Here is a 19,563-nt window from a genome sequence, read left to right as displayed (position 1 = left end):
TCCTTCCTGGCATCCTCCCGAATTCCTCCAACACACCCAAGCGCACCCTCTTCACTGAGCCCCTTGCCGATGTTCCCCTCCATAGGGGCAACATATGCACCCGCGGTCTTGCTTACCTGAGTCTTTTCCTTCTGTCCGAGAGACAACGGCAGCCGAGGCTCACCTAAGGGACTGAAGTGGAAGACCCTGTGGGAAAGAAGAATATAAAAGAGACAATCAATCATAGTGATTTCCTGTAATACTAATAAAAAGTGTATACCAAGAAATCATTTAATGCAGTGTGCTCCTTCTTCACCGACTCTTCTAGAACGGGGAGCTACATACTTTCCCTACAGGGAATGGGAGACAGACACACAGAGACCAACAGACACACACACAGGAAAGCAAAGTAGGAAAACGCTACATACAGTTTTTATATGCTTGCATATGTACATTGTTTTAGAAAGATGGTGGAACTATTGATTTTGTTCAATGTACTTATTTTGCTATTTACTTTTATCTGCTTCTATTATCATTGCAGCACATACATTCTGTACAAGAATTACAATGGTTCAATAAATAATGAAAATGGGGGGATTTGAAATAATTACTTTGCTGCTGCCACCAACCTTGCTGTGACGCCAGAGGCGGGAGGTCTACACTCGCCAACGCTGCCCGAGGCCACTGACACCGCTACCGGTCCTTCCTCGCCACCGCAGCCTTTCGATCAGTGCGCGGCCGCTGTGGGGGGGAGGACCGAGGGGAGCTGGGAACTACATCTTCCAAGCTCCCTTGCGGCCCTGCTGAGGGGGAATACGCGCCAGGAGGTGCTATAAATTGTACGTCACCCCCGGTGGAACGGGGGATTTGAAAAAATTACTTTGCTGCTGCCACCAACCTTGCTGTGACTTCAGAGGTGGGAGGTCTACACTCGCCAACGCTGCCCGAGGGCACTAACACCGCTACCGGTCCTTCCTCGCTGCCGCAGCCTTTCGGTCAGTGCGCGGCCGCTGTGGGGGGGAGGACCGAGGGGAGCTGGGAACTACATCTCCCAAGCTCCCTTGCGATGTTGAGACAGAATTTGGCATTTGACATACCACAGCCCTTACCCACACTAACAGCGATAGATAAGATGCTGCAACAAACAATAGGGGCAGTAGTCACAGCAATTGTTAACACTGAAAGGAGGCTCTCATTACCACCGACTATAACCATACAAGACCTAGGAGAAGACCTCTCAGTAGTCGCAACAGATGTCCCGGATACAAGCTTTTGCTTCACTTCTTCCTATGCGGAGCTTCCCTGCGCACAGGCACCCATAGAGACTCCTAGAGGTACTGAGAACATTCTGACAAACTTAAATCTCGCGCCCGCTACAGAAAAGGCAAGATTAAGCAATACAGACCAGAAAAGGGCCAAAGAAACTCTAGTAAATAACAAAAAAAAAGGGAGAAACCATACGGCAAATCATAACCTAGTGGCACCAATATCTAATACCACACCAGGCATACCCTGTTGGGTGGCAAATATGGTAGCCGACTTAAAGGCAGGACTGGAAGAAACTATCATTACTCACATCAAACCCCTGATGTCAAAGATTGACAGATTAACATCTATAATAAACAATAGAGGGGCAGGAACATCTAGGCCGGTGGCCCCAGATAGAACACTAGCCCAGGCTCGGCAGGAAAGGGGAACATCTAACAACACACATAAGGATAAGGTAGTACCAGTTGTTAATCCTTCTACAAATAAACCCAAGAAAGGAACTCAAACCACTACCCCAAAAAACACCAAAGCTCCCTTACCCTCTAGCCTCACTACTACTACCACCCCTCAAGTACACATTAATCAGGGAAAGGGAAATCCTCTAGTTGCAAATGGCACCACAGGCCCTAACTCGAAGGAGAGTAACAAAGTAACCAAAAATACGCCTAAAGACGCATCTGAAAAACCAGGATCAGCTCGCTTCCATACAATTAATCTCCCCCCGGAAGCTTTGCCTTTCATTGTAGTACTGACAGGAGTTCCTCCCTTAAAGGAAGGGAAAAGAGAAACACATTTTGAGCTAAAAAACAAATGTGTGCAATCGTTAAGGGCGAACCTACCTTTACCCCCAAATACCTCCGGCGAAATACTTTCAGTCAGAAGAGGGGAGTGGATTGGGAAATGAGTAAAAACGATAGCAGGGGATATTATAACAATCAACTTCAGGGACACCTCTGCAGTGAATTATATATGTAATGCCCCGCCGAGTGGCACAAACACAAAAATTTACCCGCTGCACCTATCATATTTCTACCCGATCATACCCCAGAGACCAGTGCACATAAACAGGGCCCATGCGAGTAGGGTTTATCACTATGACCCCCAGAACAGAATCCAACAATGGCAAGCACCCTGGCAGGGTATACCCCTCTATGACCCTGTTATCTCACAGTATGCTCATTGGAACAGGTTCTCTGTACTGGACGAGGTGGGCTGACTCGTACATGATGAAATTAGTACATCACAACCGGATACGAGACTATTTGGGGAAGGGGCCTTAGGGATGGGAAACACCACACCCACAACTCTAGAAGAAAGTAGCAGCAGGAGAGCCAGCAAGACGAATGTCCCAGAACAACAAGAGGGGACAAAGCACATAGAACCAAAGGCGATAGACAAACTGGCAAGGACAAATGCAGAAAACAGAGTGGGAGAGGACAGGAAAACTTGTTCATTAAGGGAAGGGGAAGGAGCGAATATGTTGGTCAGTCAGGATGGTCTTAGAATTATATCCTGGAACATAGCAGGTTTGGCGGCCAAATATGATTGCCAGGAATGGAGACAGTACATAATTAGCTTCCAAATTATATGTCTGCAGGAGGCTTGGGTAGTTGACCCTAACCAGTACACTATAGAGGGGTATAAATGTTTTTCAGTCCCTGCTGTAAGATCGTCATCGGGGAGAGCGATTGGAGGACTACTAATATATGTAGACCTCCTTATACAAGGGGTATGGTCTAATTACAACTGGGACTCAAAAAACATGCAGGCGATAGACTACCGCTCCAAAGGGACTAATATGTTAGTGTTAAATTGGTATAATGCGGTGGGCTCAAATAGCAGAGGAAATGTAATAAAGGAACTGGATTCCCGATTAGATGCTCAGTTATCGTTAAGTAAGGCAACAAGTACCTCTCACATCATACTTACTGGGGATTTTAATTGTCACCTCTGCGAGAATCGGAGACCACTAAATAAGGACTGGTCGCGGTGCACAGTGACAAAAGGACCACACTTTGCACACACCACAGAGGGGTGGGAAATAGAAAAAGTAACAAAAAGGCACAATTTGGTCCATACAATGGACGTAATAGAGTTAGGCAGTAGTGGAGAACCTAACTCAACGTTTAAGGGTAGAGGCTGCCATTCATACATAGGCTTCATTATGGTCTCGCCCACACTCAAAAAATGGACTAGTAGTATGGCAATTGAAATCAGCATTTTTAGTGATCACAACCCTCTGGTTATGGAACTAAAATGTCTAAACTACAAGAAACCACCGAGCAAAATAGATGTAACAGAAAAGGCGGTAGATCAGGGGAGGTGGCTTAAATGGGCTAAGACAGACGGAGAAAATTTTTATAGAAGTCTCGTAACAGCAGGGCGAAATGCTATAAATATATGCCTCGATCAAAGCGTGGAGGGAGTGATGGTGGTTAGCGCATTCGAGGAAATAGCACGTCTTGTGGATGGTCTATTAAAGACCTCTAAAGGAAGCAAAATAGTACCCACATCTCGCTGGTTTGACCAAGATTGTATTAAGGCACATAAAGATCTCAAATATAGCCTTAAACAGCGCCCTAGGGACAACTCCAACATAGCTCACTGTAGATCGAAATATAAAAAGGCCCTGAAATCTCGTAAAGAAAGTCTACAAATACAAGCCTGGGAAGACTTAAGGGAGGCGGCAGAAAGAGGAGATATGTCGGGGTTCTGGAAAGTTATAAATATACCGTGCTTCCAGGAACCTAGTGGATCCCAAATACTGAATACAATCCTACCAGAACAATGTATACTCACTTCCAGAGTCTTTACAACTACACAGGGCAAATAACCCATGATGAAGACCAGAGGCCAAAACTGACTGCACAACTAGATTTTTCTATTGCAGAAGTGGAATTGGCTATCTCAGGGCTAACTAAAAATAAAGCACCAGGACCCGACGGTATACCCCCTGACTTTTATTTGAGTAATATAGAGTTGTGGGCTCCCATTCTCACGAGGGTCTTGAACGAGGCAGTTGTGGCAAGACTGCCCCGCTCTTGGTCCTCGGCGACCATTGTTCCTATCTACAAAAAAGGGAATCGGGATGACCCACAATGCTATCGCCCTATATCCTTAATTGACGTGACGGCCAAGGTGCTGGGCCATGCCATTTTTAAATCGTCTACAAGAATGGGCAGAGGATAGCCAAATTCTCACAGATATACAATATGGGTTCAGGGAGGGCAGATCAACTACCGACCAGTGCTTGAATTTATACCTTTTGACGGCTAAGTACACTATCGCCAGTAAGGGGGCTATCTACATGGGGTTTATGGACCTCTCTGCGGCCTTCGACCGCGTAAACAGAGAAAAACTATGGGCACTGATGATAAGCCTGGGAGTGGAACAAGAGCTAGTTGACACCCTGAAGGCCCTACACTGGAACACATCAGCAACGGTCCGATATAACCAAGAGGGAAGCAAGACAGAACCATTCTTATGCACGAGTGGAGGGCGGCAGGGCTGCATTTTAGCGCCATTTTTATTTTCGCTATATATTAATAACCTGGACAAAGAACTATCCAAACTGAGTGTGGATTCCCCCCAAATAGGACACCGTCCGGTGCCCGTATTGCTTTACGCGGACCACGCGGTGTTGTTAGCTCGAACACCGCTGGGGCTCCAGAAGCTAATCGATGGATTTGTTAACTTTATGGCCACACTTGACCTGTCAGCTAATATGGAAAAATCCTACGTCATGACAGCAGGAGGAAGAGCAACAAGCATTTGCAATGCAATAGGTCTCGCAGCATTAAAGTTTGAGTTTTTGGCATTGTGTATGACAATGCGTTGCATAAAATGTTTAGCAAACTTTGAATTGGTGAGCAGTTTGAGTGTGTGCAAGAGTATGCTGTTGCTCACAGCTGTTATTATTCACACAGCTCTAATGATGCACCTCACCACAGGGCTGACGCAGTTATTATTCACAAAGCTCTGATGATGCACCTAAGGGACAGGCTCACAGCTGTTATTATTCACACAGGTCTGATGATGCACCTCACGCACGGGGCTGACGCAGTTATTATTCACACAGCTCTGATGATGCACCTCAGGCACGGGTTCACAGCTGTTATTATTCACACAGCTCTAATGATGCACCTCCCCACAGGGCTGACGCAGTTATTATTCACACAGCTCTGATGATGCACCTCAGGCATGGGGTCACAGCTGTTATTATTCACACAGCTCTGATGATGCACCTCACGCACGGGGCTGACGCAGTTATTATTCACACAGCTCTGATGATGCACCTCAGGCACGGGTTCACAGCTGTTATTATTCACACAGCTCTGATGATGCACCTCACGCACAGGCTCACAGTTATTATTCACACAGCTCTGATGATGCACCTCACGCACAGGCTCACAGTTATTATTCACACAGCTCTGATGATGCACCTCACGCAGAGGCTCACAGTTGTTATTCACACAGCTCTGATGATGCACCTCACGCACAGGGCTGACGCAGTTATTATTCACACAGCTCTCATGATGCACCTCAGGCACGGGCTCACAGCTGTTATTATTCACACAGCTCTGATGATGCACCTCCGGCACGGGCTCGCAGCTGTCATTATTCACACAGCTCTGATGATGCACCTTAGGCACGGGCTCACAGCTGTTATTATTAACACAGCTCTAATGATGCACCTCACGCACGGGGCTGACGCAGTTATTATTCACAAAGCTCTGATGATGCACCTTATGGACGGGTTCACATCTGTTATTATTCACACAGCTCTAATGATGCAACTCACGCATGGGGCTGACGCAGTTATTATTCACAAAGCTCTATTGATGCACCTCAGGCACAGGCTTACAGCTGTTATTATTCACACAGGTCTGATGCTGCACCTCACGCACGGGGCTGACGCAGTTATTATTCACACAGCTCTGATGATGCACCTCAGCCACGGGCTCACAGCTGTTATTATTCACACAGCTCTGATGATGCACCTCACGCATGGGCTCACAGCTGTTATTATTCACACAGCTCTGATGATGCACCTCAGCCACGGGCTCACAGCTGTTATTATTCACACAGCTCTGATGATGCACCTCACGCATGGGCTCACAGCTGTTATTATTCACACAGCTCTGATGATGCACCTCAGCCACGGGCTCACAGCTGTTATTATTCACACAGCTCTGATAATGCACCTCACGCATGGGCTCAAAGCTGTTATTATTCACACAAATTTAAAAAAAAAATAATAATAATAATAATTAAACAACAGGGGGTGGTGATGGACAGAGTTTCTGAATTAAGCAGAATACTCTCACCCAGTCAAGAGATCAGGGCTTAATCCAACACCGTTTTTTTAGCTCACTGTACAATCCCAGCTCAGAACCTGGCTATATGCAAATTAGTCTGTCCCTGGCCCAGTGTATCATGGGACCAGGGCAAACCAAACTACCAAGCCAATTCTTTAACTGGGAAGGAAACAAGCTACCGGGGACCGGTTTCTGGCATTTCAGCCGTCTTCGGCCCGGCTTGCTTGAATCCTGATGGTGCAATGAGCAAGGGACTCACATCTGAGTATACCCTTCCACGCTTATGGTAGACAAAATAATTAAACAACAGGGGGTGGTGATGGACAGAGTTTCTGAATTAGGCAGAATACTCTCACCCAGTCAAGAGATCAGGGCTTAATCCAACACCGTTTTTTAGCTCACTGCACCATCCCAGCTCAGAACCTGGCTATATGCAAATTAGTCTGTCCCTGGCCCAGTGTATCATGGGAACAGGGCAAACCAAACTACCAAGCCAATTCTTTAACTGGGAAGGAAACAAGCTACCGGGGACCGGTTTCTGGCATTTCAGCCGTCTTCGGCCCGGCTTGCTTGAATCCTGATGGTGCAATGAGCAAGGGACTCACGTCTGAGTATACCCTTCCACGCTTATGGTGGACAAAATAATTAAACAACAGGGGGTGGTGATGGACAGAGTTTCTGAATTAAGCAGAATACTCTCACCCAGTCAAGGGATCAGGGCTTAATCCAACACCGTTTTTTAGCTCACTGCACCATCCCAGCTCAGAACCTGGCTATATGCAAATTAGTCTGTCCCTGGCCCAGTGTATCATGGGAACAGGGCAAACCAAACTACCAAGCCAATTCTTTAACTGGGAAGGAAACAAGCTACCGGGGACCGGTTTCTGGCATTTCAGCCGTCTTCGGCCCAGCTTGCTTGAATCCTGATGGTGCAATGAGCAAGGGACTCACGTCTGAGTATACCCTTCCACGCTTATGGTGGACAAAATATCTAAACAACAGGGGGTGGTGATGGACAGAGTTTCTGAATTAAGCAGAATACTCTCACCCAGTCAAGAGATCAGGGCTTAATCCAACACCGTTTTTTAGCTCACTGCACCATCCCAGCTCAGAACCTGGCTATATGCAAATTAGTCTGTCCCTGGCCCAGTGTATCATGGGAACAGGGCAAACCAAACTACCAAGCCAATTCTTTAACTGGGAAGGAAACAAGCTACCGGGGACCGGTTTCTGGCATTTCAGCCGTCTTCGGCCCGGCTTGCTTGAATCCTGATGGTGCATTGAGCAAGGGACTCACGTCTGAGTATACCCTTCCACGCTTATGGTGGACAAAATAGTTAAACAACAGGGGGTGGTGATGGACAGAGTGTCTGAATTAAGCAGAATACTCTCACCCAGTCAAGGGATCAGGGCTTAATCCAACACCGTTTTTTAGCTCACTGCACCATCCCAGCTCAGAACCTGGCTATATGCAAATTAGTCTGTCCCTGGCCCAGTGTATCATGGGAACAGGGCAAACCAAACTACCAAGCCAATTCTTTAACTGGGAAGGAAACAAGCTACCGGGGACCGGTTTCTGGCATTTCAGCCGTCTTCGGCCCGGCTTGCTTGAATCCTGATGGTGCAATGAGCAAGGGACTCACGTCTGAGTATACCCTTCCACGCTTATGGTGGACAAAATAATTAAACAACAGGGGGTGGTGATGGACAGAGCTTCTGAATTAAGCAGAATACTCTCACCCAGTCAAGAGATCAGGGCTTAATCCAACACCGTTTTTTAGCTCACTGCACCATCCCAGCTCAGAACCTGGCTATATGCAAATTAGTCTGTCCCTGGCCCAGTGTATCATGGGAACAGGGCAAACCAAACTACCAAGCCAATTCTTTAACTGGGAAGGATACAAGCTACCGGGGACCGGTTTCTGGCATTTCAGCCGTCTTCGGCCCGGCTTGATTGAATCCTGATGGTGCAATGAGCAAGGGACTCACGTCTGAGTATACCCTTCCACGCTTATGGTGGACAAAATAATTAAAAAACAGGGGGTGGTGATGGACAGAGTTTCTGAATTAAGCAGAATACTCTCACCCAGTCAAGGGATCAGGGCTTAATCCAACACCGTTTTTTAGCTCACTGCACCATCCCAGCTCAGAACCTGGCTATATGCAAATTAGTCTGTCCCTGGCCCAGTGTATCATGGGAACAGGGCAAACCAAACTACCAAGCCAATTCTTTAACTGGGAAGGAAACAAGCTACCGGGGACCGGTTTCTGGCATTTCAGCCGTCTTCGGCCCGGCTTGCTTGAATCCTGATGGTGCAATGAGCAAGGGACTCACGTCTGAGTATACCCTTCCACGCTTATGGTGGACAAAATAATTAAACAACAGGGGGTGGTGATGGACAGAGTTTCTGAATTAAGCAGAATACTCTCACCCAGTCAAGAGATCAGGGCTTAATCCAACACCGTTTTTTAGCTCACTGCACCATCCCAGCTCAGAACCTGGCTATATGCAAATTAGTCTGTCCCTGGCCCAGTGTATCATGGGAACAGGGCAAACCAAACTACCAAGCCAATTCTTTAACTGGGAAGGAAACAAGCTACCGGGGACCGGTTTCTGGCATTTCAGCCGTCTTCGGCCGGCTTGCTTGAATCCTGATGGTGCAATGAGCAAGGGACTCACGTCTGAGTATACCCTTCCACGCTTATGGTGGACAAAATAATTAAACAACAGGGGGTGGTGATGGACAGAGTTTCTGAATTAAGCAGAATACTCTCACCCAGTCAAAAGATCAGGGCTTAATCCAACACCGTTTTTTAGCTCACTGCACCATCCCAGCTCAGAACCTGGCTATATGCAAATTAGTCTGTCCCTGGCCCAGTGTATCATGGGAACAGGGCAAACCAAACTACCAAGCCAATTCTTTAACTGGGAAGGAAACAAGCTACCGGGGACCGGTTTCTGGCATTTCAGCCGTCTTCGGCCCGGCTTGCTTGAATCCTGATGGTGCAATGAGCAAGGGACTCACGTCTGAGTATACCCTTCCACGCTTATGGTGGACAAAATAATTAAACAACAGGGGGTGGTGATGGACAGTGTTTCTGAATTAAGCAGAATACTCTCACCCAGTCAAGAGATCAGGGCTTAATCCAACACCGTTTTTAGCTCACTGCACCATCCCAGCTCAGAACCTGGCTATATGCAAATTAATCTGTCCCTGGCCCAGTGTATCATGGGAACAGGGCAAACCAAACTACCAAGCCAATTCTTTAACTGGGAAGGAAACAAGCTACCGGGGACCGGTTTCTGGCATTTCAGCCGTCTTCGGCCCGGCTTGCTTGAATCCTGATGGTGCAATGAGCAAGGGACTCACGTCTGAGTATACCCTTCCACGCTTATGGTTGACAAAATAATTAAACAACAGGGGGTGGTGATGGACAGAGTTTCTGAATTAAGCAGAATACTCTCACCCAGTCAAGAGATCAGGGCTTAATCCAACACCGTTTTTTAGCTCACTGCACCATCCCAGCTCAGACCCTGGCTATATGCAAATTAGTCTGTCCCTGGCCCAGTGTATCCTGGGAACAGGGCAAACTAAACTACCAAGCCAATTCTTTAACTGGGAAAGAAACAAGCTACCGGGGACCGGTTTCTGGCATTTCAGCCGTCTTCGGCCCGGCTTGCTTGAATCCTGATGGTGCAATGAGCAAGGGACTCACGTCTGAGTATACCCTTCCACGCTTATGGTGGACAAAATAATTAAACAACAGGGGGTGGTGATGGACAGAGTTTCTGAATTAAGCAGAATACTCTCACCCAGTCAAGGGATCAGGGCTTAATCCAACACCGTTTTTTAGCTCACTGCACCATCCCAGCTCAGAACCTGGCTATATGCAAATTAGTCTGTCCCTGGCCCAGTGTATCATGGGAACAGGGCAAACCAAACTACCAAGCCAATTCTTTAACTGGGAAGGAAACAAGCTACCGGGGACCGGTTTCTGGCATTTCAGCCGTCTTCGGCCCGGCTTGCTTGAATCCTGATGGTGCAATGAGCAAGGGACTCATGTCTGAGTATACCCTTCCACGCTTATGGTGGACAAAATAATTAAACAACAGGGGGTGGTGATGGACAGAGCTTCTGAATTAAGCAGAATACTCTCACCCAGTCAAGAGATCATGGCTTCATCCAACACCGTTTTTTAGCTCACTGCACCATCCCAGCTCAGAACCTGGCTATATGCAAATTAGTCTGTCCCTGTCCCAGTGTATCATGGGAACAGGGCAAACCACGCTTATGGTGGACAAAATAATAATCACTGACCTGTTCCTGTGATCACCTGAGGATTTGCCCTTTGCCCACGAACTGCAGCGCACTCCCTGTGGCAGTGGTCGGCTGGTGGGAGCGTTACTGCAATCGGCGGTAAGTCAACCCGCTCTCAGCGCGACCCGCCCAGGTTGTAGTGCACCTGATAGGCTGTGTCCTGGAAAAGCCTACCGGGGGACTGCGAGGCCCAGAAACCACCGCACCTTGCGCCTCTTCCCCCGGCGGCCACGCCCATCTAATTGGCCCGTTTCAATATAACTTTTCGCGACACCCGCTGCGCGGGTGCCGCTCACTGACCTGTTCCTGTGATCACCTGAGGATTTGCCCTTTGCCCACGAACTGCAGCGCACTCCCTGTGGCAGTGGTCGGCTGGTGGGAGCGTTACTGCAATCGGCGGTAAGTCAACCCGCTCTCAGCGCGACCCGCCCAGGTTGTAGTGCACCTGATAGGCTGTGTCCTGGAAAAGCCTACCGGGGGACTGCGAGGCCCAGAAACCACCGCACCTTGCAGCTGGCGCCTCTTCCCCCGGCGGCCACGCCCATCTAATTGGCCCGTTTCAATATAACTTTTCGCGACACCCGCTGCGCGGGTGCCGCTCACTGACCTGTTCCTGTGATCACCTGAGGATTTGCCCTTTGCCCACGAACTGCAGCGCACTCCCTGTGGCAGTGGTCGGCTGGTGGGAGCGTTACTGCAATCGGCGGTAAGTCAACCCGCTCTCAGCGCGACCCGCCCAGGTTGTAGTGCACCTGATAGGCTGTGTCCTGGAAAAGCCTACCGGGGGACTGCGAGGCCCAGAAACCACCGCACCTTGCAGCTGGCGCCTCTTCCCCCGGCGGCCACGCCCTTTAACTCTCCCATTTAAGCAGCCAACCTCCATCGCGACGCGGGTCGCGCGCGGGTCGCAGCCCGGGACGAAGACCGGGCAAAGAGCGGGCCGTTTTAGGCCGTTCGAGGACGCAAGAGACTGGACTGGGCCACCTGTCTGATATTTCCATCTGGATATTCCCCATTTCTTTTGCTAGTAACCTCACCCGATTCACAGCTTAACAAGAATAATAATGGTTCTCACAAGAGGATCCAAAACTAAAACTAAAGCCCCTAGCTCAGTTGGTAAACTGCTTGGCCCTATGGACGACTTCCTAACGAAGGCTAACACATTCATAGATCAAAGCATTTCAATGATGGAAGAAAGGGTCTCCTTGGATCTGGCATTCGCCAAAAGATCCTCATTAGGTATCCTGGCGGAAGCCAGATCCCCAGCCATAGGAGCGTCAAATGCTGAGGTAGCCCCAATACGAGAGAGACGCAGCTTGCCAAACACAGTAGATTTATCAGTATCCCAGCTCGCGGACTCACAGCTTAGCTTCGATCTAGAAAAAACACCGGATCTACGCCCGATAACATCTCCACAAATTTCCTCCACAGACAAAAGAATAGAAAGGGGTAGGAGGGAGGGAGCCATTAGCAAGAAAAGGGTGCCCACTAACTCTACCACACTAAATAACCCGACACAGCCACCTAGCATCCTGCAAGATCGAGAAGATAAATTAGTGCAAATAGAGATTCTAGCGTCAGTTCATCAATCAGAGAAGGAAACATCGATCCCGAGAGTCATGGACCCTCCCTCTCTCACACAAGCCCAAGTGGACTTGAGTGATATGGAGGCCCAGGAACTAACACTGACCAATATAGCCAGCATATTTAAACAAGCATTACAACCCCTAGAACAGCGATTGGTACTCTTGGAGTCACAAATTTCAAAACTTCTAAAAACCCAACACTCAACCCTCCTACCATGCCCACAAAAAGCAGGAGGAACCAATACTAAAAAATCAACTATTACTAAAACTATCAACGCTAATCCACCCTCGCTCAATCTTCAACAAAAGACGCTTCGGATAACAACACCCAATGTGCTCACTAATAATAACACACCAAATTCAGCGAAAACATCAAAAACTGCTACTGCTCTGAGCACCACTAATAACTCACAACAGACAATCATACTAACCTCCCCAGGTGCGGCACTTACATCTGCCCCCACTCCAGTCGCTCCTAATAGTTCTGCTAATAAAACCCTTGGCAAAACCGCAAATAAATCAACAACTAAAACACCAGTCCCTCAGGCCCCAGCCCCAAAAACCCCCTTGGATAGGCCCAAGAGAAATACTGCAAAGAATTTTGGTCACCTAAGACTCCCAGCAGATTTCCCTCCTGAGGCCTCACCGTACGTGGTGGTCATGGCTGGCGTCCCCGAATTGACCGATCTTACTTCGGAACCCGTTTGGTCCTTAAAAAATAAGGCCCAGCACTGGCTCCAGACCAACCGCCCGATTCCATCCACCTGGCGTGGAAGGATTAGATCCGTAGCCAGAGTACCATGGGTGGGTAGCACCAGAAAGACGATTCCCGGAGACTGTATAACGATTACTTTCGAGGACCCACGCATAGCGGACTACGTCTGCGCATGGGAAGATATTGCCTCAAATGGAGGTATTAAGATCAAGTCACTCTCCTTTTTCTATCCCTCTAGGCAAGTGGACGGATTTATCCAGGAGCAGGAGCCACCCTGGTCCGTTCCATTCCCCAGGCAGGACGACTTACCAAATTCTAGATACCATGGCCCCCCTAACATTTATGAGCCAGACTTTTCCTGGCACACAGTAAGACAACGCCACCAGGGCGGACGATGGGAAGATAGAAGACCCCATACGCAATGGCCGCTATCCAGAGATCAATCCCGGTGGGACCCATGGCATAACATCCCGTTATATAACAGGTACAGTGGCCTAGAAATGGTCGACTGACCACTAATAGAAACCCTACCCAATGAGCATCACGTTTCCTCTTCTTCACAGACCTCGATTACCCCCTCAGGTTTTAGAAATACGGAACCCATAACCCCAACAGAACAACTAAATGACGACCTCTTTCCAATTACAATACTCTATTGGAACACCGCAGGCCTTCGAAGTAAAATCGAGGATGGATCTGCGCAAAAGTTCCTAAAACCATATCAAATAATATGTCTCCAAGAGACATGGTTATTAGAAGAACTACATCTACAAGGCTATAAAACCCACTTTGTACCAGCATTAACCAGCCTAATGGGAAGACCGAAAGGAGGGTTAATAATCTATATTGCAAACACCCTATCACTTAACAAAGTGGTCACACTCTCCCAGGACGCTAACCATCAAATTCTCTCATTAACCCTTGAGAATAAAGAAACAATCATTTTGACTAATGTATATAATAATCTCTCGGAAGAAAACTTCATAACTATCCTCACAAGCCTACATGATAAATTAAAACAATTTTACCACTGGAGATCTGGCAAAGAGGCAACCCACTTAATTTGGGGAGGAGATTTCAACCTCCATCCCTGTACAATGACTAACCCCCTGTGTTGTGGGATAGTGGATGAATTCGGCGCCCCATTGGCGCACTTTGCACACAACAAATTGGGAAACTCCATTAACGCTGTCCTTTCGGATTTGGATCTGCATATTGTTAACCATCATGATGCAGACCCTAACAAATTCAGTCCGACTTACGTGGGCAGAGGCCATCAAACTACAGTAGATTTTATATTCCTTTCCCCAAGCCTGATGAACAAAGTTAAGGATTTCGGGGTCATTGCTAATCCTCTCAGTGATCACTCAGCCTTAACGATCAAGTTATATATGCCATCTAGCTCCTCCCATAAATTAGATATAGCGACCACCCTCACACAGAATAAAATTGAGGTCGGTAAACATAATGGATTCACAATTAAATGGGCAAAAATTAATCCTACTGATATAACAAAAAAATTAATAACTCGGACCTATCCAAATATTGTAAAATGCCTAGACCTTGCATCAAGTCACAAGGAAGTCCTAATAAACTTTAAACTAATCTTAGATTCTACAAAGGACCTACTTACTTCAAAACCCAAACCAAACCGTTCCACAAAACAGAAATGGTTTAATCATAATTGTACAGCTGCATTAACAAAACTGAAATCAGCACTCCACAACAAACCGCGAAACGCAGCCCAGATCCAACTTTTAAGGCGCCAATATATAGGGGAACGAAAACTGAGAACTGCCCAACTTAAGCAAAAACTTTGGGACGACCTCCATAAAGGTGCAGTCTCAAAAAATAGTGAGCTTTTTTGGCGCACAGTTAGAACTCCATATCTCTCAGAAACTGGTATCCCAAAAATAGAAGTCGCCATTGATGAAAACACATGGGTTACTCACTTCGCAGAGATCTTCAAAAATACTTCACCAACAGACCCATCACCCCTAAAGGCCCAGTACCCCATTCTGGTTCCTTTTGACATCCCAGATCTCTTGGAGGCTTTGCAGAACAGTAAACCAGGCAAGGCACCAGGTCCCGATGGGGTCCCAGTGGACTTCTTCAAAAGCAATCTAGATCTCTGGGCCCCCATTCTAACGAGAGTCTGTACAGCGGCCGCAAATGAGGGAATCCTAAGCTCATGGACTAAATCAATAATGGTCCCCATTTTCAAAAAGGGGGACCGCCAAGATGCAAAATGTTACCGGCCAATCTCACTGCTGGATTCGCTTGGGAAAGTAGTGGGGAGAGTCATTCTAGAGCGTCTGCAGCAGTGGAGTGAGGACCAAGGCATTATCTCTGACATCCAATTCGGCTTTCGCGAGGGCTTTGGCACACTAGAGCAGGTTCTTAACCTTACCCTAATAATGGGCAAATACACCCAGGCCATCCCAACTAAGATCTACATGGTCTTTGTCGACCTATCCGCAGCTTTTGACTGCGTCTCGCACGCAAAGCTGTGGAAGGTCCTAGCCCAATTGGGAGTAGATCTTCCCCTTTTGGACTTCCTAAGAGAGCTCTATACCGGGGCATCGGCCAGAGTGCGTTTTGGCCTAAACGGAGAGCTGACGTCTCTGTTTAGTGTAGGGCGTGGAGTCAGGCAGGGATGCGTCCTGGCCCCCTTCCTCTTCTCACTCTATACCAATGGTCTGGAGGGGGAGATGTTGAGGGGGGCTCAGGACCTCCCACGCATAAACCGACGCCTGATTCCAGCCCTGCTCTACGCGGATGACGCTGTTATCCTTGCGCGAACTCCTCGTGAACTCCAGAAATCAGTGAGTAGGTACACGACCTTCATGGGCAATTTAGATCTAATGGTGAACGTGAAGAAAACGTTTGTAATGACGGCTGGTAGGGGTCAGAAAAGAATAAAACCCATACAGCTCAATAACCAAAAGCTTGAAGCAACCCCTCAATATCCCTATTTGGCGGTTATGATAGACGACCAATTAACTTGGAAGCCAGCAGTGAACACAAGGGCACATTTATTTAAGAGATCAATTGCCGCCCTAACAACCTTTTCCCAGAGACTAGGTAAAAGGCCACCAGTGGAGCTACTAAAGATTTATAATGCTAAATGCCAGGCAATCGCAACATATGGCGCGGGAGTTTGGGGCTACACTGATACCAGCTCTATCCAGAAGGCAGAAAATGCCTTTTTGAGATTTCTATTAGCCACTCCCAAAGGTACCTCAATTTATGCAATGCACTTAGAACTAGGCATACCCTACATAGAGGACCTAATTAAAATAGAACCACTGATGTTGTGGCGCCGTATCTGGAAATCAGATAAAAACGCACTGACTCAATCCATCATTGCCGATTCAATGAACCTGGACAATTCCTTAAAAATAAAGTGGCTCTTATATGTTAGAAATTTTTTTAATGACCTAGGTTCTGAGAACTATTACCTGGATCCAGTATCCATAACAGACATTTCTAAAAAAGATCTTAAACAGAAAGCATTAAGACATCTGGAATCCTTAAGACTTGCATCCAACTCATCAAAAACGGCAGTTATACATGCGAACATGATTCAACTAGCCTATGACATTCACCCGTACTTGGCACTCCAAACATCAACTTACGAAAGAATGTTAATTACAAGATTCAGGCTAAACACCTTTTTTAGAATGGTTACCTTTCCGTTACAAAACTGTTGGAATGCCACACTCCCGCCTTGCCCATGTGATGGCTTATCAACACAGTCTAACCTGCATGTGATTCTGCTTTGTAAATTCCATCAAGCCCACAGAAAGACCTGGCTACTACCGATATTAAGAACTTGGGGGTTGAGACAATGCAGACCCGCCCTCTTAAGACTCCAAATGCTGGAGACGGAAAATGTCTGTTATTTTGTTAGTAATTTTTTAAAATGTATCATGAAACATAGAAAGAATCTCTAAAAATCTTCATCAAGCCCACTTTGAGCGGTTTCCTGCATATTTTGATTAACTCCTTTTTATCTGTGAAATGAATTTTATATGAAATGCTATGCAATGTGTGTATTTTTTTAATATGCAATTTCGTAATGTACGATATTACTTGTCTCTTTTATGGTTTTTCCATTGTGAATAAGCCGAATAAAGATCTTTATTATTATTATTATAATTAAAAAACAGGGGGTGGTGATGGACAGAGTTTCTGAATTAAGCAGAATACTCTCACCCAGTCAAGGGATCAGGGCTTAATCCAACACCGTTTTTTAGCTCAATGCACCATCCCAGCTCAGAACCTGGCTATATGCAAATTAGTCTGTCCCTGGCCCAGTGTATCATGGGAACAGGGCAAACCAAACTACCAAGCCAATTCTTTAACTGGGAAGGAAACAAGCTACCGGGGACCGGTTTCTGGCATTTCAGCCGTCTTCGGCCCGGCTTGCTTGAATCCTGATGGTGCAATGAGCAAGGGACTCGCGTCTGAGTATACCCTTCCACGCTTATGGTGGACAAAATAATTAAACAACAGGGGGTGGTGATGGACAGAGTTTCTGAATTAAGCAGAATACTCTCACCTAGTCAAGAGATCAGGGCTTAATCCAACACCGTTTTTTAGCTGACTGCACCATCCCAGCTCAGAACCTGGCTATATGCAAATTAGTCTGTCCCTGGCCCAGTGTATCATGGGAACAGGGCAAACCAAACTACCAAGCCAATTCTTTAGGCTTTAGGGCAGGACTTTGTTCCTTGTAGTACCTTGCAGGCTTTCCAGAAATCTCGCTCAAATATATTTTAATATACCCTGGATTTGTAATCCCAAATGAAAACATTATCTTAATAAATATAAAGACAGAAGTGTCACATGAGCCTTGCTGTAATAACAAGGGGTTTCACGGCTCAAATGGCAGTCTGCGTCGTCCGCCGCCGGCGGCGGAGGAGGGGGCGGGGAGCTGTGACGTCAGCCTCGTTCTCGGTGTCCACGCGCTGGAAGGTGGACATAATTCACGGTGACGCGGGGCTCTCCCTCGGGCGGAGCCTACAGAACACCGGACTGGAGGTAAGTGGGACGGGGGGCGGTGCGCTTGTGTGTGCGAGCATGTGTGTGTGTGCGACGGGGGAGCGTGTGTGTGTGTGCGCGCGACGGGGGTCTCTGTATGTGTACGTGCGTGTATGTGCGCTCGTGTGTGTGTCTGTGTGTGCGCATGCGTGCAGGGGGAAGTGTGCCTGTGTATGTATGCGCTTCCCAGGAGACAGCCACGGCGAGCGCATTCGCGCGCGCGTGGCCTGCGCCGATCGCCTTTTGCGAGATGAGCGCGGCCAGGTGCTGTCTCCTGGGAAGCAGAGTCAGTAACAATAGGTCTCGCCGAAGACAGCGCTTACGCGCTGTATCGCTACGAGACCTAAAAAGGAAATTTGTATATAAGATAGGCTCTCATAAAATAGGCCAGGTCCAGTCTTTTTCCTATTTAGGCGTGTTATTTGATGAGCAATTAGACTTCAAATCCCTGATGGAAAAACATGCAGCTAAATTGGTGGCGTCATCAGGGGCCATAATGGGCTATGGGAGAAGACTGGGCAGATGGTCGCCGGGGCAAGTGGTCAACTTGTATAGGTCAATATGTTGCGCTAAAGCAGGCTACGGGTCAGGAGTGTGTGGTTTTACAAACAAACATTTGCACCAGATTCAGGTGGAGGAAAAAAGGTTTTTTAAAAGGATTTTGAAAGTGCCACAGAGTACTCCATCTTATATTACACATGAAGAACTGGGAGAGCCCTACATCGAAGACCGAATAAAGATTAGGCCGCTTTTGGCTTGGATTAAAATCTGGACTAACCCAGAGGCGGGCCTCAGCAGGCAAATTATCAAGACTGCCTGAACCGTGACAGAGGGGGTCACATCCCCTGGATGAAGTATGTAAAAGAGTCCTTGGAGGCAATCGGCTGTAAAAACTTCTTCACTGCACCGGAAACCTTAAATACCCAGAATAAGACAATGGTCAAAAAACTTTTCACTGAATGGACACTTACGAATAGGGCTGTCGCTGAAAAGCGTAAACCTACAGTCCTGTCCTATAGCTCATTGAAAAAGACATATGGAATGGAACCATACCTCGCTGTGATGTACAAGGCACAGGATAGATTTTATATGACTCGTTTCAGACTTAATATGCTACATCATCTACTCTCTGTCCCCTCTGGTTTTACCCTATCATTGGAGTTGAAGGGTACCTGCGGCTGCAACGGTAGGTCTCCGCAGGATACCCTTCACTTTGTACTGCTATGCCCTTTTTACTCAGTCCCCAGACGTACGTTTTTAGTAGGGATTCTGAAAGAAGCCAAATTTAGACAGGCGAAAGCAGCCCTAATGTTTTTGCAGGAAGCTCCAGA

At 47.3% G+C, this 19,563-nt stretch overlaps 1 long non-coding RNA gene across 4 annotated transcripts in view; it reads right to left on the bottom strand.

Moving 5' to 3' along the window:
• LOC144805920 (uncharacterized) overlaps positions 1–19,563 on the bottom strand; it is a 223,565-nt gene that overhangs the window by 188,948 nt on the left and 15,054 nt on the right. For all 4 annotated transcript variants that reach the window (XR_013605628.1, XR_013605630.1, XR_013605629.1 and 1 more), the window contains exon 3: positions 117–186. This is a non-coding gene — a long non-coding RNA (uncharacterized LOC144805920). The remainder of the gene's footprint in view (positions 1–116; positions 187–19,563) is intronic.

Source organism: Lissotriton helveticus, assembly GCF_964261635.1.
Source record: "Lissotriton helveticus chromosome 1_1 unlocalized genomic scaffold, aLisHel1.1 SUPER_1_unloc_33, whole genome shotgun sequence".
NCBI lineage: Eukaryota > Metazoa > Chordata > Amphibia > Caudata > Salamandridae > Lissotriton > Lissotriton helveticus.
The sequence above is the reverse complement of the archived record's forward strand: the minus strand, read 5'-3'. Positions and strand labels throughout refer to the sequence as shown.